Here is a 26,772-nt window from a genome sequence, read left to right on the forward strand (position 1 = left end):
CTTCTCTGACTTTCTATTAACTTGTATTGTATACTGCATGTTTTGGCGTGTGTGCTTGTGTGTGTGCACATGTGAGTGCATTTGTGAGTTTATGTAGTTTTATTTTAAAAAGTATTTTGCAAGCAGTTGATTTACTTTGTGCATCAACTTGGATCATGCAAGCCTTCCTTTTTAAACTTTTTAGAGAGCAGTAAGGATAGTTATTACTCTAAGATTATTTTAGCTATATTCAGATTTTCAACAATGTCTCCTCACTCTGGCTAATTGAGACTCCAACCAACACCTCCCAGGACTTTATAAACTCTGGTTGTACTCAAGCTAACTGTTCCTTAATAGTTGTTTGCCTATCATTGTCTAACCTCAATCTAATTGTGTACAATGTCCTTGTACAGCCAAAGACTCAAAGGTATCCCTAAAGATAGATAGACCTAGATGATAGATACAGATATAGATGATATAAATTATATAGATATATTTTTTTCATTGATTAAGTAGCCCTTGTTTCTGTCTGTATTCACTGAAAATACCAAGCTCTAAGCACCTTTATTCATGACCCACCATCTCCCCACTCCCCTCAAAAAAAGTGTTGTTACACCTACCCCTTCTTTGCTTTGTGTTTAGAGACTGCTACCAGGTAGATCACCTGGATTAGCATAAGAACTCTTAGGAATAATAATCTCATTTTTTCTGTTTTCCAATTTCTAAAAATAGTTTTTTCCATATATTTTCCATATATTTTCCATATATTTCCATATATTTTCTAGTATCAGTTACTTCATCATGGCCAGAAAATGCAAATTATAACTGATCTTATTTTCATAGAGTGTAATTTGTATATCTAAGTAAATTGAATAAATGTCCCAGCTTTTTTATTCAATTTTTAAAGTAATGAAATAATCACTGTAAATTTGGCAGCTGAATGTTTATATCCACCTGAAATTTCTTTCTTTCTTCAATGGGGTGAACCTTAGCTTGTACATTCAATATTCTAAATAAAAAAGAATTCTAGAGTGTTGCATGATTAAAAAAAGTGGCATTAAGGTAAAACAAAAAACTGTACAATTCAAATCCTAACATGATGTTCTCACTTAACTGAATATTACCAAATATAGTCATACCTGCATGGACAATGATCTGGTCTAACAGAGTTGTCTATATTGTCCCTTCTGTTAATAATAATAAGTGTTTTTAAGTTATATGACAAACATATGGCTTTCAAAATATTATGAATTCATAAGTTCATCACTAATATAGTAAGATAAAAATTGTGAAACAACTTTAATATTTCTGTCCAATAGCAATTCACATTGAGTGAAAAGCACCCTACTTTATAGTGCCGCAGACATTATCTGCAGAAAGGTTTTAGAAAGGTATTTTCAAGTTACCAAATTTAGTGTGCTAAAAATGAAAACCTTTTAAAACTCATTTCCTTTAAAGGGCACCTGGGTGGCTCAGTTGATTAAGTGTCTGACTCTTGGTTTCAGCTCAGGTCATGATCTCATGGTTCATGGGAGAGCCCCATATCAGGCTGTGTGCCGATAGCATGCACCCTGTTTGGTATTCTCTCTTTCCCTCCCTCTCTGCTCCTCTCCTGCTGTGTCTCTCTCTATGTCTCAAATTAAATAAATAAACTTAAAAAAATCACCTTCTTTAAGATATATATATCTCTTAAGATATAGACAGATACATATATAGATACATAGACATCAATATAGATAGATATAGCCAACAGTTATTCAACAGTGTAATAGTTTTAATAAAATATTTTCTGCTGAAGAATAGATTTAAATTTAATATCATATGGTTTTTCTCAAGTGGCCATTAAAAATTGAGAAACATGAAATGATGTAAATGATAAAACTAAGTGACTTGAAAATTCTGTTTTATTTACATATTTTTCAAATTTGATTTTATTTAAAACCCAATACAGCTTGAAAAACATGGGACTGTTCAGTGAGGGGAAGATCATGTTAATGAGAGAAATTGGATTTCCTATTTATATATTGCCTTTATATTCAGTATATCTCCAACAATGTGTGATATTGAATTATGCACTGGCAGCATAGTACAATGACTTTATGTAGGGAATATTAATTAGCTATTACTAAATCAATAGGTTGTTCACTAATTTGTCAATTACTTGAGCATTAAATAAAGAAAACTAATAACTAAGTGTAGATTTAGGCATTGATAGTAGAAGAGTATATTTTTTAAAGTTATTTCTCATGGTCTTTCAGTCATCATAACTAACACTTCATAATGCATTGCTATGAATAATGTGTTTTAATAATAATGAATTACTATTATTAATAATATATTTTCTAATTTTGACATCTCTAAACTTTGTGAATAATATTAATGTTAAAATGTACACTTTATTATTAAAGTAAGTGATATTCAGAAATGTTAAATGAGTTGCCTAAGCTAATATATGTAAGTTAGTAGCATAACCACGAAATTAAGCCTCTCTTCTAATTCTGTGGTGTCTAATAGAATGATCACTATCCAGATATATCTATTTAAATTTGAATTAATATAAACTGAGTAAAATTATAAGTTTTCTTCTTCAGTCTTATTAGCCAAATTTAAAGTGCTCAAGAATCATATATATATATAGAGAGAGTGCTATCAGAAAATAAAATAGAGGGCACCTGGGTGGCTCAGTCGGTTAAGTGTCTGACTTCAGCTTAGGTCATGATCTCATGGTTTGTGGTTCGAGCCCTGCGTCGAGCTCTGTGCTGACAGCTCAGAACTTCAAGCCTGCTTCGGATTCTGTGTCTCGCTCTCTCTGTCCCTCCCCCATTTGAGCTCTCTCTCTCTCTCTCAAAAATAAATAAACATTAAAAATTTTTAAAAATAAAACAAAATGGAAGCAAGTAAGACTGTCTCTGAATTTCTGTGAAACCTTAATGATGATGTTTCTGTTGCATGTTGGAAGGTAAATGATTGTAGGCCTGAGAGTGAAAGGTAGAGGAAAGAGAATGTTTTCTAAACAGAAGGAACGATGGATGCCAAGGCATGGAGGGATGAAGAATCATGGAGTGCTCAAGGCACTGTGATATATTCATATGAGCAAACATGCCAATGTGTCTCTATGTGCAGAAAGACTGTTATAAGATGACATTGGAGTGTTAATCAGAAGCCAAATTATAAATGACTTTGCATTACAAAGTGAAGATTTAGATTTTTTGCCTGAAGGATATTTTTGAATAATACAAGTAGGAGACTTAGATTTATTGTATGTCTTGGAATGATTACTTTGGCAAGAGTATGGATAATGCATTATTGGCAGGCAGCACTGGAGGTGATGATCCAATCAGTAGGTTGCTGATGTAATCTAGACAAGACATGCCTTAGCTAAGATAGAAACAATGGCAATGGATAAAAGGAGACAGTTTCTAAAACTACACATAAAATACATCAATTATTAGATACAACAGAGTGAATTTCCTTAATCTTTATCACGAACATTTGTATGCATTTTATCTCGACAAGGTTTCAAAATATATGTTGATACACATCACATTGCATGTGTACTGTGAAATATGTCATTGGCAGGATTTATACAAGTTCAGCATGTTTCTATTGAATACAATTTTTCACTTTCTATTTTCCAGACCCAATTCTTGATTATACTAGAAAAGCAATGATAGGTATTATATAAGGTTTGACACAATATAACATTGGTACAAAATCAAAATGTGGTGAAGTAGAAGAGGAGAAGGAGAAGGAAAAGAAGGAGGAGGAGGAGGAGGAGGAGGAGGAGGAGGAGAAAATACTTGGAAGACTACATATCACACTTAATAACCAAGTTTCTGGAATATCAAAACTGAACTCACTAGAATTAAAACATAAGCCTTCCTAATTTAGAACTAAATTGAATGATAGCATTAATCATTTCGCATCTATTTATAGAGACTTTCCTATGTGCATTCCTCACCCAGAAACTAGAAGTAAGGGATGCAGATGTATTTTCTACTGTGATTCCATATCTCTGAAATATCAAAATAGAAAATCCCCAATCAATTTTAATAAATGGATTTCAGAATTTAACTCAGAGAAATTAATATAAACGCTTTCTAAATTTAAAATTGAATTTGGGTCATTGCATTATTCATTTATTCCTTGTATGAATATTTATGGAGCCCCTGCTATGTGTACTATGTAACCAAGAGCTAGTATTAAGATGAAGATTCCTACCTTCATGAAATTTGCAGGCTAAGATGTGCTTCTGTAAAACCCACCTGGCTGGCAAGGAGGTCTCTGAAGAATGCTTCATACTGCACTAGAAGATTGAAATATATTATCTTATCTTATGACTTTTTGTAAGGCTGATATGATTTATGTATGTGGAAACTGAAATTTAAAAAAAAAAAGAAGAGGCAGTTCCGTTCAATGTCATGGGTTTTAAGTGGCAAAGCTTATAATTATATCCATGAGTAATTTTAATATTTCCCTATACCATATATTTTTAAAATCATGATTTCTTTTTTGTTAAGTCAGACATACTTTTGATTCACCTTCAAGTACTCTAAATGAAAAGGAATTATGAAACTGACGGAATTTTTACATTTTACAGCATTATTACACAAGAATTCTGATAAGAGTTTGGTTATCTTATCTCTGAAAGTTTTCTAGCAATGCTCCCTTTCTACCAGAAAAATTAATTTTCTGACAAAAAGGGAAAACTGACATCTGATTAGCCAGATGGCCCTGTGGTGGTAGCATTTTCAGATCCAGGGCATATCTATTACTCCCCACAAAGTTTACTCAAGTAGATAAAGAAAATATGGGTTATTAATTTACTGAATATGATAGACATTCTACTAAACACTCACATTTTTATTTACCTAAAATTAGACATGAAAATGGCACCCCATCTTTTTATAGGCAGCCTTTAAAAGAAGTACCTGATCAAATGAAAGGAAAATAGAATAATCTTCGCCCTATGTTCTAACTCACAGGGCAACATCTCCTGAGCAGAAACAGTTGGCTTAAAGGAATCTCCTGAGTAGCACAAAACACCAATAGACTAAAATTACTTTCCAGTACATCACCTTCAAGCTGGTGCCTAATTCTTGTCTTCTTACCTTATGCTTGTTTCTCATCCCCATATTGTGCCTGTTGCCTTCAATTGTATCAGGAGTAAGGAATTTTTCAGTCTTCTATATTCTTCCCAAAATAATTCCTTAAAGATCAATTGTCATCGAGAGGGTCTATGTTTTACTTTATTTTTTATATTCTTGACAATTAAGAATTATATGTTAAGAGCTGAAATATTCTAATATTTAGAATTATTCTCTTCTAGAGAAACATACTTTCTTAATTTCTAGGTTTCAAAATCTTACACGTGAGGGTTTATCTTAAATGCCTTCTCCTTCATCAATCACGCCTTGGTTCTATTCTTTAAACTTCCCTATATATCTTTGTTTCTCTCTCTCAAATGTCAGTATATATTATTGTGTCCCAATGACCACTTATCAAGTATTAATCCATAACATATTGAAGGTCAAATATCTTATTTTATATGTATTTACACTGATTCCAGATACTCTAGGATGATATTTTAGTAAGAGCATATTCTAAATAATTGTACTGAACAGAGAAACTTAAAATAACTCATTTCTATTAAATTTTGCTTCTATTAAAATGAATTTTAGTCTTGTGGATACTCCAGAATACATTAACATATTTTTCATAATAACATAATTTATAGAAAGTTTTTCCCATGTTTTATTTTTGCCTCAGAAACAAACACCATAAAAGGGATGACTTGACTTAAAACAATAAAGTTATAAATCATTTTGGAAATTATGTTTAGATTGATAATGAATAAAAATGATGGTTTCTTCATTGTTCCACTTTAAAATATAACCACGTAGTATTAAATATATTTCTACATGGATAGAATTTTCAACACATTCTAAAGCTCTATCAGTTATTCATTGGATTTGCTTACTTTAATATCTGGGGTGAACTTAATTATGTCAACTATTTTGAGAGGTTCATAGTATTTGATTCCAAATTCTTAATATAAATCTGTGATTACCCATGCATTTACTCTGGGTAGTAAATACCAAGGGGATGATCAAATCTTCTAAATGCCCTCACATTTTCTCCATTCCCAGGAGCACTTCTGAGTGTGAAGAAAGTGATCTTTTTTGCTACTCGCTTATCCCATATGGCTGATGATAGTGAATAGGTTTGCAAAAAAAAAAAAAAAAAAAAAAATGCATCAATTAAGAAAGTTTAAAATTCATACATTTATAAAATTCTAATTTCTATATATCTTGACATTTTGTATCTAGGATAATAGTCTTAATATTAATGAAAATTAAATTCCAACTTAGCATCCATTAAAAATGGAAACATCCAGATGTAAAGAAGGGAAGAGTCAGGTGATTGCCTTATGTGAAGGCTGCCAGCCATTTATATGTTTACAAACAGGCTAATAAAGGTGTTAGAATCTCCAAGAAGTCATTATTTCATGATTCCCAGGGCATGTGATGGGGGCAGACCACCTTTAAGTGTACCACTGGGAGCTTTGAAAAATTAGCAATCAGGCAAAAAAAAAAAAAAAAATGTGCAAGGCATTCATTCCTCAAAATGAAATTACTAGATTTTAACATGACTCCAGAGAATCAGAAAATCTGGTATTGAGATGATGAATATCACAACCACCCTGTAGCAACCATTTAAAATCTTAGCCAAACCAACCGTCAGGGAATTAATGACTTATGCTCACTAGATAAAGAGGCTTATGCCAGTGAACATTCAAGTTCATCAATATCTCATGAATTTGGGAGGCTCAGAGAGCAAGTTAAGTAGTTCAGTTGGTAAACAATGTGAAGGGTAATGTGATGTGTCATTTTTATATAAAAACAAATGTAAATTTATATGCAGAGTAAAGCAAAATTAACATGACTTTTTCTTGCATGAAAATGTGCTATAAAATAAATTTGAAGACATAGGAAAAGGGAATCAAATTTCAGATTGTATTATCAGCTTTCATTTGGCTCTGCATATATTTCACCACAAATGTTTGTGAAGAGACAGTGAATTTTCTCCATATATATTGAGATTGAATATATAAAGTTAATGTCAAGAACTGTGGAAAGTCTGAAATTTTACTTGCTCACAAGCTTGTATAGGTTCATGAATGCTGGTGGAGGATTCTGACTGCTGGGTCAGAATCAAAGAACTTTATTACTCATGACACGGGAGGCTGCACAATCTTCATGTCCACACCAGTTTCCCTTGTCTCTCAATTCCCACAGGGGTCATGCAGAATGGCCCTAAGCCTATGCAGCATCTTTTGTAATGGGCCATGAGCAAACCTGCCTGACCTTTTCTCCAGAAAGAGACATTATCTTTCATATACTGAATAGTAAACAACCCTGACTTCAGCTCTGGAAGGAAGCAAAGTCTATCATCTAAGAATTCTTTGGGTATATTATTGAAAAAAAAAAGTAGTGCAGAACAAAAGCCATCAATGCCTCTGTTTAAAGATATGCAAGAAGATGAGACATCCAGGGAGAATTGTTTCCAACAATATTCATCTCTCCTTTCTACTGTATTTTGGTTTCTGGTAAAAATTGTCCCATGAATATGCTATTTTATCACCTATTTTAAATCAGAATGTCAGAATTTGGGACAAAATCACTTCAGTTGTCTCAGACAGCATTTAATTCAGGCTACTATTAGCAGGACTCCAAGAATAAAATAAGGCTAGCCTGCCAAACTCAGGGAGCCTCAAACATGTTCCCTAAGTTCCTATACCCAACCAGATGAAAAGAAAATCACAAACTCTACCTTATCCTCCAAGGAGGAAGTGTAGAGCAGTTTTACTACCCATAAACTTGACCAATGGGTAGAGGCTGACCCAAATGTCTTCCATAGTGGAAGTGGTATTTTTGTAAATACCTGAAGGTCTCTTTTAAGTACTCATAATATGTAAGTCATTATGTTTTGGGGAGGGAGCCAAGTTAATGCCTTATTTTTACATAAGAAGCACAATTCTCAGGGTACACATAGCAACCTTGGAAGTAATGTATTGGTTACAATTATTGCAAAAGGACTATTTTCTCGGAAATAGAGGTTGACAGTGCCTCCAATGTGGCCTCTAGTCAGCCTGATAGGCTCTCAACATCCTGGTTCAGTTGAAATTGTTGAGTCTATTGTTTCCTGTTACAGAGATGGCCTAAGCACAGGCAGTCAAATCTGAATTATTTACCCACACTAACATTTGTCAGCATCCAATTGCCCTATAGAATGAGTGAGCGATGCTGACAAAAAAAAAAAGAGTAGGAAAACTTATTGGAGGTATAGAATGGTGTTTTTCGTAAGAGATGCCAGAGGTGGGGTTGTATTGTGCTCTTTCTGATAGGCTTCTGAGTAATGTTAAGGACAGTGGCTAACAAATCATGTCAGAACCACCCTGCTGAAATAGCAGACCCAAGAATTATACTTGGGTATTTGCGATAATTTGGAAGATACTACTGCAGTGCTTTCCTCCTAATGCAGGCTCCCGGAATGACCTTGAATGACAAAAGATCAATGTTTTTCCCTCTCTTATATTTTCAGGGGGCTATGATATCTCCTTCCCAGGTGAATGGATTCTTGTCCTTTTTCCACTTTTGCGAAACCAATGTGTCTGGTTAACTGGCTATAACTTTACCTTTTTCTCAGTTATTGCTACTTTCATAGTTTTTGTGTAAAAGGGTCAACTGCAAAAAGGCCAGTACATTTTTATAAAACTTACAAAGACATATGATGTACTTCACATTGGACCATGTAAAACACTATAGTGGAGCTTTGTGATCAGGATTCTTAACCAAATGCTCATTATCCTTTTCACGTGACAATCCAACAAAAGAATATATGTAGCTAATCCAGAATTAAGTATGAAACTCCCAAGCTTTCATTGGCTAAGCTACAGCACATTGGTTATAACAACCAGGCTGTTAAGGGAAATAAACACCATAGCCAGGAAGGGTCAGGTGGAATTTTGATTTTTTAAATGGGGCAACGTAATACCCAACCCCTTTTCCTAATTATTATTTGGGAAGTGGCTGTGAGAAGTTAATCCCTTTCTGGTGATAGCTCAGTCAGTGACCAAACTGCCTTAGGTGTAGAGCAAGAGGAGAGGAAGGTTGGTTCAGAAATCATTTTCAATTAATTTTTGAGAAGCCATTCTACCACTCAAAACCAGGAGGTGCTATGGATGGTAGAAAGTTTGAAGTTCCTTTCAGAACTTTGTCTATTAGCCCATTTTTGAGTTGCTTTTGTGATAAAAGACACAACATTTTCAACCAAAATTGATGATAAATCTGAAAAATAGAATATAGATGAGTTTCAGTGTTGAAAAACAATGTGCCTAGGGTTAGTTGCTGTGTCTGGAATAGAAACTCTGTAACCTGAGAAAATAAACGATATTGCCAGTGAGAAACTGAAGGATAGAATGAAAACATTTGCAGGGGATTTCAAGGTTGACAGTTGGCCCCGGATGTAGATGGCTAAAATGGTATGTGAACAGTGATCATTGAAGATGAAGATGTGAAGTAACTGCAAGGCCATAGTGTCCAATAGGGCATCCATGTGGACTTTTAATATATCCATGATAATGCACTGAATATGGTCTAAATGCTAAATCATCAAAGATTTTGAGAGACTAACTCAGTTCCCTGAGTTGTCACTAATGAGAAAGAATAGTTTACTCAGAAAGATTGAGTTTAAGTGGATTAAAGGAAAATGAGCAGAATATTTGCACAAGTTAGGAGAGTAAATGCTTAAAAGCAACAGTGAGATGAGACATATGTGACAGGGAAAACCAGAGTATAAATTGAGTATGACATTTCAATGGAAATATAACGTATTGGAGCTGGAAAGGAATTTTTATACCATCTTCTGCAATATCTACTTTAAGTCTAGTGAACAAATTTATACATACATATATATATATATATATATATATATATATATATATATATTCTGCATATATTTGATAGGCATAATGTTACTGGCTGATAATAACATCATGGTGTTTGTTTTCTCTGATAAAAATATACAGGGCATCTTCAAAATGATGAAACATATGTTAGAACAGCTGCTTCTAAGTTTAAACAAAATATAGTGTAGCACTTTTTGCCTTTGAATACAGACAAATATGAAAAATTGTGGTGATTAAGATGGATTGTGCCTATTTTCTTTGAAAAGCAAGATGTCCTAACATGAAGTTGGAGTTGAATAGTAAAAGGGACTTAAATTTTTACTCATCCAAGAATATTCACCTCCAAAAATGTAGCAATGTTCAAAGACTATTTCAAATTCCCTTTAAAGTGTTTAATAGAACAGAAAGGTCATATATGCACATGTGTAACTTTTACCATGCATATTCTTTACCTTTTTTACCTTAAAAATATGCAAATTTAAAAATAAGACCTATTTTCACTTATTAATTAAAATGATTACTGGGAAAATAACAATAATAAATATGTAATAAAATAATAATAATTTGTTTTATAATATATAATTATATGAATTATATAATTTTATGTATGTTACTTAAAATTTTGCTTGTATCAAAGCTTAAAGGCTCAGACTTTAAAAGTGTCTTCTCAAGTCTAAGGATACAGTATAAACTATATTAACAGGTAATGATAGCAAATGCCACTTACATATATATTGCCTATTTTTCCCATGCAGGAAAAATAGAAGAACATAGTGTGGATTGCAAAAGAATTGTTGACTGAGAAACATGATGCAACAAAGTATTGTTATTTCAACTTAAATCTATATTACTGACATCAACAGATAAAGTCATGTGATTGTTTTCAGCATTCATACATACACCTTAATTCAGATTTTTAAGGCACTTGGGCAGTGGTTCTATAAATTTTATGTAGATGTTTAATGAGATGCAATGATTTTGGATCATCATGGTCAAAATTACTGCTTTAGAAGTGATTTTATAGTAGGATGGGTAATTTCTAGCTCCCAGAAAAAATACCAGTAGATCCAATAAATGCTTGTAACTGAGAGTAGACTACCAATTGAGCATATTTTCCTAAAAATTAAAAGCATATAAAAATTAAAATATAAACAATAGAGAAAAGTATACATAAAGATGCAAAAGAAAGATAATGGGAAAGAACAAAAGGAGAGAAAGAATAAGAAGAAAATTTAAATGAGCATTCAGTTGTTAATGTAGTCATGAAGAAGCTGGAAAGCACTTTGTAGAGATAGAAAAATTATGACACAGGACAATCTTGCAAGCAGAGAAGATTGGGTCATTATCATCACTTTTTGAAACCATTCCTTTATCCCTCATGAATTACAGTATGCCTTTGTAATACATGTAGTTAACTTTATATGTTTTGGATGTTAATCCTTTGTCAAATACATGGTTTGCAAATATTTCTTTTTCCTAATCTGCAAGATGCTGTTGCATTCTGTTGATTGTTTCCTTTGCTATGAAGAAATTTTCTTATTTTGTTTTATTTTGATTTGTTTGTTTTTTAGTTTAAGGAAGTCCCTCTTGTCTATTTTTGTTTTTGTTGCCTATGCTTTTGGTATTCATATATCTGTTAAAGAGTTAAATTCAATTATCACACACACACACACACACACACACACACACAGGCAAATAACCGCATTACAAAATGGGCAAAGGCACAGGTAGACATTTCTTCAAAGATATACAAATGTCCAACGGGTGTATAAAGAAGTGCTCAATGTCACTAATCATCAAGGACATGCAAATCAAAACCACAATGAGATGTCACATCACACCTGTTCAGATGACTACTCTCAACAAACAACAACAGAAAAGTGTCAGTGAGAATATGGAGAAATTGAACTCTTTCCCACTGTTGTTGGGGATGTAAACTGGTGCAGCTATTATGGAAAACAGTTTGGAAGTCCCTCAAAAATTAAAATTACAACTACCTTATAATCAGCATCCCCACATCTGGGTATATATTGAAAATCGTCAAAATCAGAATCTTAAAATGATAGCTGCAACTGCACGTTCATTGCAGCATTAACAGTAGGCAAGATATAGACACAAATGAAATGTCTATCTACAGATGAACAGATAAAGAAAATGTTGTATAGAATAGAATACCAGTAAGCCTTAAAAGGGAAGGAAATCATACCATTTGCAAAGGACCTGGTAGACATTATGCTAAGTGAAATGAGTCACAAAAGGGCAAATACTTCATGATTCCTCTTACATGAGGGCTCTAAAATTGTCAACCTTATAGAAGCAGACTACAGAATGGAGATTCCAGAGTCAGGGAGAAGGGAAAATGGGGAGTTGTTGCACAATTGTATAAAGTTTCAGTTATGCAAGATGAGTAAGTTCTAGAGATCTCTGTACAGCATAGTGCATACAGTTTAAGTACTGTAGACTTAAAATTTTGTTGAAATACATCTCATGTTAATTGTCTTTAACACACACACACACACATACACACAGGATCAGAAGGAAACTTTTGGAGGTATTGGATATATTTATTAGTTGATTGCAAATGATGGTTTCACAGGCAAACATCAAATTGTATAGATTAAATATGTGCAATATTTTGTATATATCAAGTATGCCTCAATAAGCTGTTAAAAATTAAGTACTTTGTCATATGAGAATTCATTTCTATACCTCTCTTCTGGTGATCAATATGTTTGCCTGTCCTTGGGCTAATAGCTCATTACTAATGACTGCTATATAGAATAGCGTTAAAAATTTAGTGGTAAAATACTCCAAATTTATTCTTCTTAAGATAATCTTGGCTGTGCTCTGCCTTTGCATTTTCATATATAGTCATAGTTTATTGATTTATACACACACACAAAGAAAGAACATATATGTACACACAAACTTAAATAGGAGTTGCTTGGGAGATTTCAATAAAAATACTGTATTCTGGTATAAGAAAATCTTAGCCATATTTCATATTTTTCAGTATCTTGTGAATATTTTTCTAGATATTTGTACCTTCTTTTGTATTTTCTAGTTATGCAACCATGCCACCTTAAAAAGAGCAAGTTTTCTTTCTTTCCAATATTCATATTTATCATATTTATTTAAAAGATATAGAACTATATTTGTAATATTCTACTTGTGTTGTGATTTAATTGAGATTATATCAAATAAGTGGTTCAAGTCATCTAACTTTTTAAAAATATTATTCCAAAATTATTTATAATATGTATTTAATATTCTTGTAATGTTTGTAGTGAAGCCCAATATTTTATTTTTAATATTGGTAATGTCTCTTTTTTAAATTTTTCTTTGTAAGTTTTGCTAATACTTTATCAATTTTGTAAACTTTTAAAGATGTCATCCCTTTTTTTTTTAATGTTTATTTACTTTTGACAGAGAGAGAGAGAGAGACAGGGCATGAGTGGGACAGGGACAGAGATAGAGGGAGACACAGAATTTGGAACAGGCTCCAGGCTCTGAGCTGTCAGCACAGAGCCCAAGGCGGGGCTCGAACCCACAAGCTGTGAGATCATGACCTGAGCCGAAGTCAGACACTCAACCGACTGAGCCACCCAGGGGCCCCAAGATGTCATCCCTTTCAAAGAACCTGCTTTTGCCTGATTTCCCTTATTGCAGTTTTTTCTTCTTTTATAAATTTCTGTTTGTGTATTATTTTTTTTCTTTAAAGTTGTTCATTTCAGACATTAAACCACCATTAAACTCCCATAATGATTCAACATCTTTTGTTGTATTGTTGGACTTCATTTTTTAAATTTTGTCAAGGATTTTTGTTTCTTGCATGAGACATTTCCCCATATTTTTTTTCCAATGACCTTCTATTCTGATTTTGACATCAGTATAACTTTCTTTCTTTCTGTAGCACTCTTTCAACATGAGTTGGGGAATGCATTAACCTTCTCTGTTTTCTGAAAAAGAATATACAGCTTTGATATACTTTTTTCCTTAAATAATAGGCTTCACCAGGAATCATCTGCTCTTGGTCTTTGAGTCTTTGTATAAATGTCTTAATTCTGAATTTAAAAATTTAATTGTTATTGCATTTTTTTTTTGCATATTTTCTTATGCCAGTCTTGGTAACTTGTACCTTTGAAGGATTGTGTTCATTTCATCTGTATTAATTTGCTAGGGCTGCTATAACAAAGCACCATATCTGGGTGGTTTAGACAATAGACATTTGTTATTTTACAGTTCTGAGGACTACAGGTCCCAGTTAAAAGTGCTGGCAGTGTTCATTCCTTCTGAGGGTTCTTGGAGAGGATCTATTCCAAGCTCTTCCTGTCCTGTAGATAATCACTACTAGTGTGGAACTTCTCCCTGTATTTTTACATCATCTTTCCTTTGTACATGTCTCTTTCTTCTCACGTGACATTCTTTTTATATCGGAAACCGGTTATATTGGACTAAGGGCCTGCATCACTACAATGTAACTTCCTCTTTACTAATTGTGTTTACAATTGCCCTATTCTCAAATCAGGTCACATCTCAGGTGCTAGGGGGTTGGTATTTTAACATTAATTTTTCAGCCTAACAGCATTTTAACTGTTGAATTTATTGGCATAAAATTATTCATAATGTCATCTTATTATTCTATTAGTATCTACAGGAAATGTAGAGGTGCTCCCTCTTTTAGTCCTGAAGTTTATCATTTTTGTCTCCTTTCCCTCCCTCCACTAATTTCTTGCTCAAGTTGAGCTAGATTTTGGAATGTGGATTTTGTTTATCCATAGCCTCTGTTTAAGAAGGAAATCACATGGGGTGCCTGGATGGCTCAGTCGGTTGAGCGTCTGGCTTCGGCTCAGGTCATGATCTCACAGTTTGTGAATTCAAGCCCCATGTTGGGCTCTGTGCTGACAGCTCAGAGCCTGGAGCCTGCTTCAGATTCTGTGTCTCTCTCTCTCTCTGCCCCTCCCCCGCTCATGCTCTGTCTCTCTCTCTCCTTCAAAAATAAATAAGAACACTAAAACAATTTAAAAAAATAAATAAATAAAAAGGAAATCACACATTTTTGCTCCCCAAAAACCTATCTTTCTTAATTTACACATGGAGAATACCATGGTTTTAAATAAGGATTAAAAAAGAGGAATGATTATACCTGATTAAATTTCTTTATTACTCTAATATTTGTGTTGAAAGGCTTGTACTAAGCAGGTGCTCTTATAATTGCTGATTATAGTTCCCTTAAGCAATGTAAAGAATCTCCTTATCACCTTTTTTCAATTTATTTTCCTTTTTAATCTAAAGAAATTAACTTGGCTCAAAAAATTTTTTAAAACGTGGTGATGCCTGGGTGGCTCAGTCAGTTGGTTAAGCATCCAACTTTGGTTCAGGTCATGATCTCACAGCTCAGGAGTTCGAGCCCTACATAGGGCTCTGTGCTGACAGCTTCAGATTCTGTCTCCCATTCTCTCTGCCCCCCACCCATGCTTGTTCTCTCTCTCTATCTCTCTATCTCTCTCTCTCCTCTCTCTCTCTCTCTCAAAAATAAATAAATGTTAAAAAATTTTAAGAAATTAACTTTACTCTTTTTAAAAAGAAACAAAACAAAACAAAAACTCTACCTGAAGTGTGTTTAAATAGAGCATTTAAAAACAGAAATTCTTAATGAAGATATTTTAAATAATTTACTATGTAATAGTCTGAATTTCAAAGACTTTTTACTCAATCTCATACTGTATGGTGCATGTTGGGTGCTCTGAAATGGTTTCATTTGGGCATGAATTAAATTTACCATTTTCTTCCTGTTGGTATTCACACCAATTATGATTTCACTTAGATTTACAGTTTCTTTTGATATTCTAAGTTTAAATGCATTGGAATGAAAGCTGACAAAAACTTCATCAAGACCTGTCAAAATTGTTTTACTTGATTTCAATCAATTTAATGTTTTCTATTTATAAATGAATTGGAATAAATGTCACACACTGGATTAGATTCAGTTTAGAGTTCTGCTACTGAATTTAAGTGAAAATAGTTAAATTGAATATCATAAAATACTATATTTAGCTCGTCATTAACCATAACGTGTTCTCCTTAGTTTTAGACTTTTTAATATACTTTATCATACTCTTTAATAAAAATAATAAAATATTAAAATATTTAATGAAGTTAATTAAATTTGTTACTATTGTATGAGCTCTTTCTCATGATTAGATTGGTCTTATAGGGTTTTAGGAGAAAGATCGCACAGGTAAACTGCTTTTTTCATCATTTTGTAATAAGGATACATACTATCTACATGTTTTAAGATGATTGATGTTGACCTAGATCATGTGGTTGAAGTAGTTTTTACCAAGTTTCTCCATAATGATGTTACACGGTTTTTTATTTCCTCCTCTTTCCAAACTGAATTCTATGAAAAGAAGTTCCCATGCACAGTACATACTCAATGAGTGGGGACTTATGGTTCTTTTCTTTTAGGGTAGAGTATCTATACAATTTATTGGGTGTCTCCAATATGTGAGATTTGTCTCTTCTTTTTCATTTTAATTTTTTCAATCATTTATTTATATTAATATGAACTCCAGTTTTATTTCTAACTTTGGATTATAATTCTATAATCCCATATAGACAATCATGTCAACTTTGAATGCAGTTTTATTTCTTCCTTATAATCTGTATTCCTTTTATTTCCTTATTTTACTAGCTAGGATTTCCACTATAATGTTCAATAGGGGGAGCAGGAGAAGAAATTCATGGGTTTTTTGTGTTTTGTTTTGTTTTGTTTTGTTTTGTTTTGTTTTTTGGGAAGAAATTCTTGTCTGTCCCCAGTCTTAAGAAGAAATCAACCAGTTTCTCACTATTAAATTTAATGTCTTTTGGGAATTTGGTAAATATCCTTGAGCTGAGGAAGTTTGCCTCTCTATTCCTACTTTGCTGTGTTTTTGTCATGAGAGGTAATTGGGTTTTGTTAAATGTTTTTTTTCTGCAGCAATTAAGATGATGATTTTTCTTCTTTAACCTGTTGTGAGATGGACTAATTGATTTTCTTTTTCTTTTTTTTTAACTTTTTTTTTTTAATGTTTATTTATCATTGAGAAACAGAGAGAGACAGAGCATGAGCATGGGAGGGGCAGAGAGAGAAGGGGAGACACAGAATCTGAAGCAGGCTCCAGGCTCTGAGATATCAGCACAGAGCCCAACGCGGGGCCTGAACCCACAAACCGCAAGATCATGGCCTGAGCTGAAGTCGGACACTTAACTGACTGAGCCACCCAGGCTCCCTTGATTTTCTTTTTCTTTTAAAACCACTTTTTTGAGGTATGACTGTCATAGCAAGAGCTATACATACTTGATGTATAAAATTAAATGTTTAAGCATACATCTGTGAAGCCTTCATCACTATCTATGCCATAAACCTATCCATCACCTCCAAAAGTTTCCTCTGCCCTCTTTATTCATTATATTTTGTGTGTTTGAGTAACAGTAATGTTTAATGTACAATCAACCTTCTTAGCCAATTTTTAAGAGTACAGTACAGGGGGTCCTGGGTGGCTCAGTCAGTTTAGCATCCGGCTCTTGGTTTCAGTTCGGGTAATTATCTCATGGTTCATGAGTTTGAGTCCCACATTGGGCTCTGTACTAGTAGTACAGAGCCTAATTGGAATTTTCTTCCTCTCCCTCTCTCTCTGCCTCTCCCCTTCTCTCTAAATAAGTAAATAAATAAATAAATAAATTTTAAAAAAGAATATAATACAATATTAATTATGTATGCTATGCTATACAGTGGATCTCTAGATTTTAATCATCTTGACTAATTGAAACTTTGTACTATATGATTAATACTTCCATATTTCACCTTTCCCTAACTCTTGGGAACCCACATTCTACTCTCTTCATATATTAGTCTATTTCAGATTCATCATATAAATAATAGTATGTAGTTTTTGCTTTTCTGTGTCTGGCTTATTTCACATAAGACCCTTCAGGCTGACCCATGTTGTTGCAAATGTAAGGATTTCTCTTTTTCTTAAGGCTGAATGATATTTCATTGTGTATATACCATTCTTTATCCATTCCCTGTTGATAGACGTTTAGGTTACTTCCATACCTTGGTTATTGTGAAAATTCTGCAATGAACATGATAGTGTAGATCTTTCCTTAAGATCCCAGTTTTAGTTCTTTTGGATATATACCTAGATGTAGAAATGCTGGATTTTATGATAGTTAATTTTTTAATTTTTTGAGAGAACTACCCACTGCTTTCCATAGTGGTTGCACCATTTTGTTTCTACTAACAATGCATGAGGTTGCTATTTTCTCCAAATACTTGCCTTTTGTTGTTTTGTTTTGTTTTGTTTTGTTTTGTTTTGTTTTGTTTTCATAATAGTCATCCTAATAGGTGTGATGTGACATCTCACCATGGTTTTGATTTGCATTTCCTTGAAGCTTGGTGATGTTGAGCACATTTTCATATACCTGTTGGACATTTGTATGTATTCTTTGCAGAAAAGTCTATTTTATTTTCTGAAGAAAAGTCTATTTATTTTTGTAATCAGGTTGTTTCCTTCCTTCCTTCCTTCCTCTCTCCTCATCCTCCTCTTCCTCCTGCTTCTGCTTCTTCTTCTTCTTCTTCTATTGAATTATAGGAGTTCTGTATATATATATATATATATATATATATATATATATATATATGGTTTACAAATATTTTCTCCTATTCCATAGTTGTCTTTTCATTTTGTTGATTGTTTCCTTTGCCATAGAGAAGCTTTTTAGTTTGATACAAATCCTTTTATCGATTTTTTTTTGCTTTTGTTTCCTGTGTTTTTGGTGTTGAGTCCAAGAAATTATTGCTAAGATAAATGTCAATAAGTTTTGTTCTTCCTGAACCTTCAATGAGGAGTTTTATAGTTTACAATCTTGCATTTAAGTCACTAATTCATTCTGAACTATTTTTTCATGTATTTGCTAAGACAGAAATACAGTTCCATACTTTTGATGTGGATAACTGGTTTTCCCAACATTATGTGTTGAAGTGACTATTCTTTGTCCATTGTGTTTTCTTGGCACCCTTATCAAATATTATTTTACCATATTGTGTATGGATTTATTTCTGTGCTATCTGTTCTGTTGCATTAGTCTATATGTCTATGTATATATCAGTGCCATAGGGTTTTGATTACTGTAGCTTTGTGATTTATTTTAAAATCAAGAAAATTGTAGTCTTTTGTAGTTCCATATGGATTTTAGAATGTCTTTATATTTCTGTAAAAAAATGCCATTGAGATATGATATGGATTGCATTGAACCTGTAAGTCATTTTTGGTAGTATAGACATTTTAATGGTATCAAGTCACCTAATCCATGAACATGGGATCCCTTTCCATTTAATTGTATCTTTATTCTTTCAGGGGCACCTGGGTGGCTCAGTCAGTTGGGCATCTGACTTCACTCAGGTCGTGATCTCACAGTTCATGAGTTTGAGCCCTGCACCAGACTCTGTGCTGATGGTTCAGAGCCTGGAGCTTGCTTTGAATTCTGTGTCTTCCTCTCTCTCTGCCCCTCCCCCACTCAAACTCTCTCTGTCCTTCAAGAATAAATAAACATTAAAAAAAGTTCTTTCTTTCAACATCTTATAGTTTGTTTGTTTTCTCTGTATAACTCTTTCACCTCCTTGGTTACATTTATTCACAAGTATATTATTATTTGTCTAAATAATATTGTGAAAAGAATTATTTTCTGGAATTCCTTCTCAGATATTTTGTTGGTGATATATAGAAGTGAAACTGATTTTTTAATGTTCATTTTATATCCTCTAATTTTATTAAACTGGGTTATACTCACAGGATTTTTGTTTTGTTTTCTTTGTGGAGTCTTTAGGGCTTTCTATATATAAGAACATGCCATCTCTGAATAGAGTTAATTTTCCCTTCTCCTTTCCAATTTGGATATCTTGGATTTCTTTTTCTTGCCCAATTGCTCTGGCTAGGCTTACCAGTATTTCATTGATTTTTGAATGTTAACTTTTGAATGTCAAACACCAAAGTAGGATGAATTCATTTTGGTCTTGGTGTGTAATTGTTTTAATATATTCAAATATATTAAATTTGCTAAATTTTATTGAAGATTTTCAAATCTATGTTTATGAAATATATTGATCTGTAGTTTTCCTTTCTGCTAGTTTCTTTATCTGGTATTTATATAGGAGCAATGGTGGCTTAATAGAATGAGTTAGGAAGTAGTCTTTCTGTTTTCCAGAAAATATTGTTGTAAATTCTTCATTAAATGTTAGATAGAGTTAGCCTTAGAAACCATCTAATCATGTGGTTGAAAATTTTCTTAAATATATATGGGACTATTCAGAGTATCCATTTCTGATCACTTGAGTTTTGATACATTGTTTTTCAAGAGGTCAATTCATTTCATCTAAATTATCAAAATGTGAGCATAGAACTGTTAAAAAATACTCAATGTAGGGCGGGTGGCGCCTGCCTGGCTCAATTGGTAGAGCAAACGACTCTTGATCTCAGGGTCATGAGTATGAGCCCCACATTGGATGCAGAATTTACTACTATAAATATAATATGGAGGTAAGCAGTCCAAGATCAAGGTAGCAGCAGGATTGGCATCTGGTGAAGACTTTCTCCTCAGGTTGCAGACGTCTATTTCCAGCTTTGTCCTCACATTCCCTTTCCTGGGTGCATATGAATGGAGTGAGAGAAAGAGGGGAAGCAAGCACTCTTGTGTTTCTTTTTACAAGGGCTAATCCCATCATTAAAGCCCTTTCCACATGACCTTATTTAAACCAAATTGCATGTCAAGGGCCCCATCCCCAAATATCATCACATTAGAGATTAAGGTTTCAACATACTAAATTTGGAGGAATACAGTTCCTTCCATAGCAGAGTATTCTTGTCTTCTTCACTTTGGAAGACTGTTTCACTGAATTTAGAATTCTAGGTTTTTGGATTTTGCTTTCAACAATTTAGATACTTAATTCTACTCTCTTCCTGCTTACAGAATTTCTGACAGAAATCGATGAAATTCTTTTGTTTCTTTGTAGGTTAGGTACTTATGTTTTGTTCTGTTTTGCTTTGCTTTTTTACTCTCTGGCTTCTTTCAACATTTACTTTTTTTCTTTGATTTTCTGCAAATTTCATATGTCTATATGTAGCTTTTTAAAAATGACTGTGTTTCAATTAATCTGTGCTTATCTGTGGTTCTATGATTTGTGGTTTCGTATCTGTCATTAATTTTGGAAAACTCTCAGCCATTATTACTTGAAATATTTCTTCTGCTTTTTGCCCCTCTCCTTTGGTGGTATTTTGTTTGTTTTGTGTTTTATTTTTTCTCTTTGCATTTTAGTTTGGGATTTGTCCATTGACATATCTTTCAAGTCACTGATTCTTTTCTCTGACATGCTTATTCTGTTGGTGAGCCTATCAAAGACATTCTTCATTTCCTTTACCTTGTTTATTTTTATTTATATTTTTAGCATTTCCTTTTGATTCTTTCTTAGAGTTTCAATCTGCCAGTTTATATTGCCCATATGTTCTCATATGTTGTCCACATTTTCTGTTAAATGCTTTTAGTATATTATATATTGTTATTTTAAATCACTGCTGTAGTCATTCCAAAATCTATGTTGTATCTGAATCTAGTTTTGTTGCTTGCTTTGTGTCTTCAGAGATTTTTTTGCATTTTAGAATGCCTTGTTGTTGTTGTCATCACAGTTATTATTATTTTGAAGGCCAGAAAGTATGTATTTGGTCAGAGGAACTAAAGTAAATAGGTCTTCAGTATGAGAATTTATGGAAATTTGCCTAGGAGGTACACTGTGTTTACTGTTTTCTCTAGCTGTATATGTTCGAGGCTTCAATTTCTTCTAGTGTTCTTTTGTTGTTGTTATCCCAATAGTCTTTAGCTTTTACTAGAAATTCCTTCTTAAGTATAATCTGAGCCTTGCAGTTCTTCCATCTTCAGTCCTCTGTTACTTTCCAGGATGCTTGATGGTATTTTGGTGAGAGGTGATGAAAGGGAAGTGTTCTGTGTTCCTGTAATTTGGCCTCAATCTTTTAATGGGCCTGTATTCCTGGGCTATGACCTTCATAAGTCCCCATCTTCAATGTAGGTGATACAGGAAGACTAGAGGGGGATAGACTTATGTATTTCCTTTTCTCTACCTTAGTTAGGCTTTGGCAAAGTAGTTTCCTTTGAAGGCAGCTGTAAAACAGAAAGCTCCATGATTATTTCAAAATGGTTACTGGGGTGTCTGGCTGGGTTAGTCAGTGGAACATGTGACTCTTGATCTTGGGTAGTGAGTTTGAGCCCCATATTGGGTGTAGAGATAATTTAAAAATAAAACCTCAAAAAATGGTTACCTTTTCCCACTCCCTATGGCAAACATGAGGGAATTGTTCTCCAATCTTTATTATGAGAACCTGATAGGGCTCTTAGTGGTGGCATTAATGAGAGTGTGGGGCTTCCTCTAAGACGGCCCCTTAGAGTTTTTAATTCTCAAACTAACCTACACTGAGAATCCAAAATTTGTCAATTATGGGTTAAGTGTACCTGCTAGTACTGGATATAGGAGTGGATTTTTGCTCCTGAGTTTCTACTCCCAGTAAGCTGTGATTGTTTAATCTGTCTCCCAGTTTTCAAGATAGTAGTTTGCTCGGTGACCTCAATTCTCTGATAGATCTAAAAAAAAGTTGTTGATTTTCAATGTGTTCAGCTTTGTTTGCTTGCTTGTTTGTTTGTTATGGGGATGGGAGTGAGAACTTCCAAACTCTTTATATGTCAAAGCAAAAGCTAAAGGTTTCTAACATTTGGATTTAATACATTATGAAATTTTTATGCTATCCTGCTTTGTTAATAAAATTATAACTTTACTCAAATTTCTTGCAATCAAGATTGTTCCTGTAAAATACACCCATTATACTTTGAGGAAACAACCAGAATTTTTTTTTAATCACTTAGTTTATCAGACCCCTCGTAGGCACCGTCTCAGATCCTCGGGGCCACCTTTGTCTTTGGTAGCAGCAGTGTCTCTGGGTCATTATAGCAGCCAATTCTGTGTGTGCTGTGCCAACCTAACACATGTGTGACATGTCTTCCCCTCACATCATGTCCCTAACCCTCCCTGCTGGCATTACTACAGTAAGTCTCAGCACGTACTCGCACATGCACAATACGCAAGTCCAGGGGAGTTATCCCTATAGGGAAAAGTTTTGAACAATGGAAGAAATAGGCAGGCGAATAAATATTTCCTCCTTCTTTGCTTTGTAGGATTGTCTTGGTAAGGAATGTCTGTGGCTTCTTAAAGTACAATACCTCCAGATCAAGCCATCAGATAAATTTCGATATGTTCATATCAATAATGAATCCATGTAATGCCCTCCTTCCATACTCGATTTCACTTGTCCATCATTGATGCCCACTTAGTGAGTTAAAAGTACAAAAACACTGCCCAATAATATTTTTTTTAGGGAATCTCAAGGCAAATGGAAGGAAAACGAAAAACAAACAAAAAAAGATTTCTATACAGAATGGTTTTATTCCTAAATGAAATCTAGTGATATTTCCTCTTTATGTGATGTTTGCATTTCTAAATGTATGGTGATAACTGTACTCCCTGAAATTAGATTTCTGCAATTAGCACCTTAATTTCCTTTGCTTTGAAATGTGGATCTGGGAATTATCATTTTCCAGATGCAGAATTTCTGGATTATATTAAGGAACAAAGATATGAACATATGGGAAAATGTTAATGTGAGACAATTATACAGGAAAAAAATTTATTGTAGATTTTTTCTTTAAAATTTTTGTTCCTAATGCTTTATATTAAGAAAATGCAATTCAATAACATAAAGTGTGGACTTAATAATGTTTTAATGGTAAAAATAAATAATAACTACAGATACATGTGAAAAACATGTTGAGACCCATTAAAATATTTTAGATGCCATGAAAACTAATATGATTTTATTTTATGAGAGTAAGTTCTCTTTATCTTTATTTCTTCAATATTATAAGTCTTTTCATCTCCACGTATATTATCAAGATTTATATTATAAACATAGTAAGGTATATAATTTTATTAAAATCCTTACTTGTTAGTATTACTCTCTATTCATCTTTCTCTCTGCCCGTATATCTTTTCCATCTATTTATGTACTTATAATCACTAATAAATCTTGTTAGTATATAAGTGCAAATATTTTGAGGAATCATCCAAATTGTTATACGTTAAAACATGTATAGGAAATTGTATGCTAGGGGTGCCTGAGTGGCTCAGTCGTTTAAGTGTGCTGACAGCTCAGAGCCTGCAGTCTGCTTCCAATTCTGTGTCGCCCTCTCTGTCCCTCTCCCGCTTGCACTCTGTCTCTCTCTCTCAAAACATAAACATTAAAACAATTTTTAAAGAAATTATATGCTAGCAGTGATCCTGATGGCTCCAGATAGAATTGAATTATTTTCTTTCTATTATCATGGCAATTATATTTAATGTATTCTTATATTGATAATTTATGTTCCTATGGACTATGGTTGACAAAGAATAAATGTAGAATCTCTTTTTTTTAATGTAGAATTTGTGTCACATCAATTTTTTTTGTTGCCTTAACATTAATTTTTACCTTAGCATTATTTTAATAGAAGTATATTTTTCAGTTCTACTGTATAGTTAACATACTATTTTCTTCTCAAAGTCATAGATAGCATGGGTAAATTCATTAACGAGTCATAGTAAATAATTTAACATTTACCCATTTATTTCTGCCTTAAGTCTAATTTTAAGTTCTGCTCCTTATTTCACTTATAAACCCTAAACTGAATTTTACATTGTATCTCCCCAAGTGCCTTACCTTTTCTGAAAGCACTCTTCTAGCCCTCCAGATCCTTATATCTTTTCAAAGTATGTCAACCTCTTCAATGATTGATGATATCAAAAGCAAAAGGAAGCAAAGTGGATAATGGCAATACATTTTCAAAGCTAAAAATTCAGAATTTTAATGTTCAAAAGACATCTGGTTCTACCTCCTTATTTTATAGATCTAAAACATTAGATACCAAATATATTATATCAATTTAGATTTAAAGAGGCAGTATGGTAACAGAGGAACAAAGTACTACTGCACACAGCAAAATCGATGAATGTCAAAGCATTATTTTAAGGAAACAAACAGAAATTAAAAATCCGGACACAAGAATGTACAAACTGAGGATTGGTGAGGGGGAAGAGGGGAAGCAGGGAGAGGGAAATACTCCCTGAAAGAGCAAGAAGGTAACTTTCTGGGTATATGAAATGTTCTATTAAGTGTCTTTGTAGTCTGTTTGGGCCATAGCAGAACAACACACATGAGATGACTTAAATGCCACAATTAAAATTTCTCCATGTTGCTGGAGGTTGGAAGTCTGAGATCAAGGTGCCAACAGTTTCACTTTGTCCTGAGGCCTCTCTCCTTAGCTTGCAGATGGCCACCCTCTTGCTGAGTCCTCATATCTACTTTTTCTCTTGTGTGTCCCTGGTGTCTCTTCTCTTTATGAAGACCCCATCCTATTGGATTAGAGCTCCACCCTTCTGACCTCATCCAATCTTAATTACCTTCTGCAAGGCCCTATTTCCAAATACACTCAAACTGTGAATTAGGACTTGACACTATGATTTGAGGGAGGGGGCCTAATTCATAACATAACAGGAGGGGAGAATGGTACATTCAGTTTTCAAACCTCATAAAATAGGTCATTTAAGAACTGAATTTTATTTTCTCTTTGTTAGGCCTAAATTTAAAAAATGAAAAAGAGGGAAAAAGCAGAATGCTGTGGTGAGGACATTTTAAAATTGATTTTAGCCAGTGAGTGTATGCTATCCATTTGAATATATCTTTGTATTTGTACTGTTTTCAGGATATTAAAATAAAGTGAAATTTAAATTAAATTAAAAAATCTTTTGGATACATATACAAATTTTGCTGCCTTACGATACTTTTGTCCATTAAAGTTGATGGGCTACTCTATGCTAGTCAGAATATAGAAGAGTCTGTAAACCTTACAGAGTTGATATGCTCACTCTCAGAAGCACCAATAATAATTTAGGACAGTATAATTCTAAAATGTGATTTAGGGGTGCCAGATTGGCTCAGTCGGTAGAGCATGCAACTGTTGATCTTGGGGTCATGAGTTTGAGCCCCACATTAGGGATAGAGATTACTCAAAAAATAAAATAAAATAAAAACAGTATAAAAATAAAATGTGATTTAAAAATATTAACTGTCTAAAATTAGCATAGAACCAAGATTAAAATGGTTTATATGATCTATAGAGTTATAGACTGTATTGCATATGCATGCAATCTATTGCCCACAGAAGAAAAAAGATGTATAAAATAGTATAAACAGGTTTCTGAGGCTTACTTCTTTACCTCCATTGGCCACCGATGTACAGGGCATTTAAGAATAGCATATTTTGCTCTAATATTGCGAATTTTAATGAAGTGTTATCAGAGCTTTTTTTTGCAGTTACAGGAAACTATAAAAATTCAGTGAATCCAGTTGCTAGAAATTTATCTGTTACAGTAAATTAATTATTCAGTAGGAAGAATGGAGGTCATCCATACATTACAATGAAAACCCCTGGTCTGTTATTAGGTATTACTATGTAGGTTAGGAGCAATTTCATTTCATAACAAAGAGAATTTTCCATCAATGCTTGAGGGAAAATTGTTACTCATTAAAATGATAATTTGTATCAATTTTCAAAATATTTACATATTTGTAAATGTTGATTAAGCTGGTTTCTTCATTACAGATCTGAGAATGATATCTCTGGGA

Source organism: Panthera pardus, unplaced genomic scaffold (assembly GCF_024362965.1).
Source record: "Panthera pardus isolate Hobbes unplaced genomic scaffold, ASM2436296v1 HiC_scaffold_8, whole genome shotgun sequence".
NCBI classification, from domain to species: Eukaryota; Metazoa; Chordata; class Mammalia; order Carnivora; family Felidae; genus Panthera; species Panthera pardus.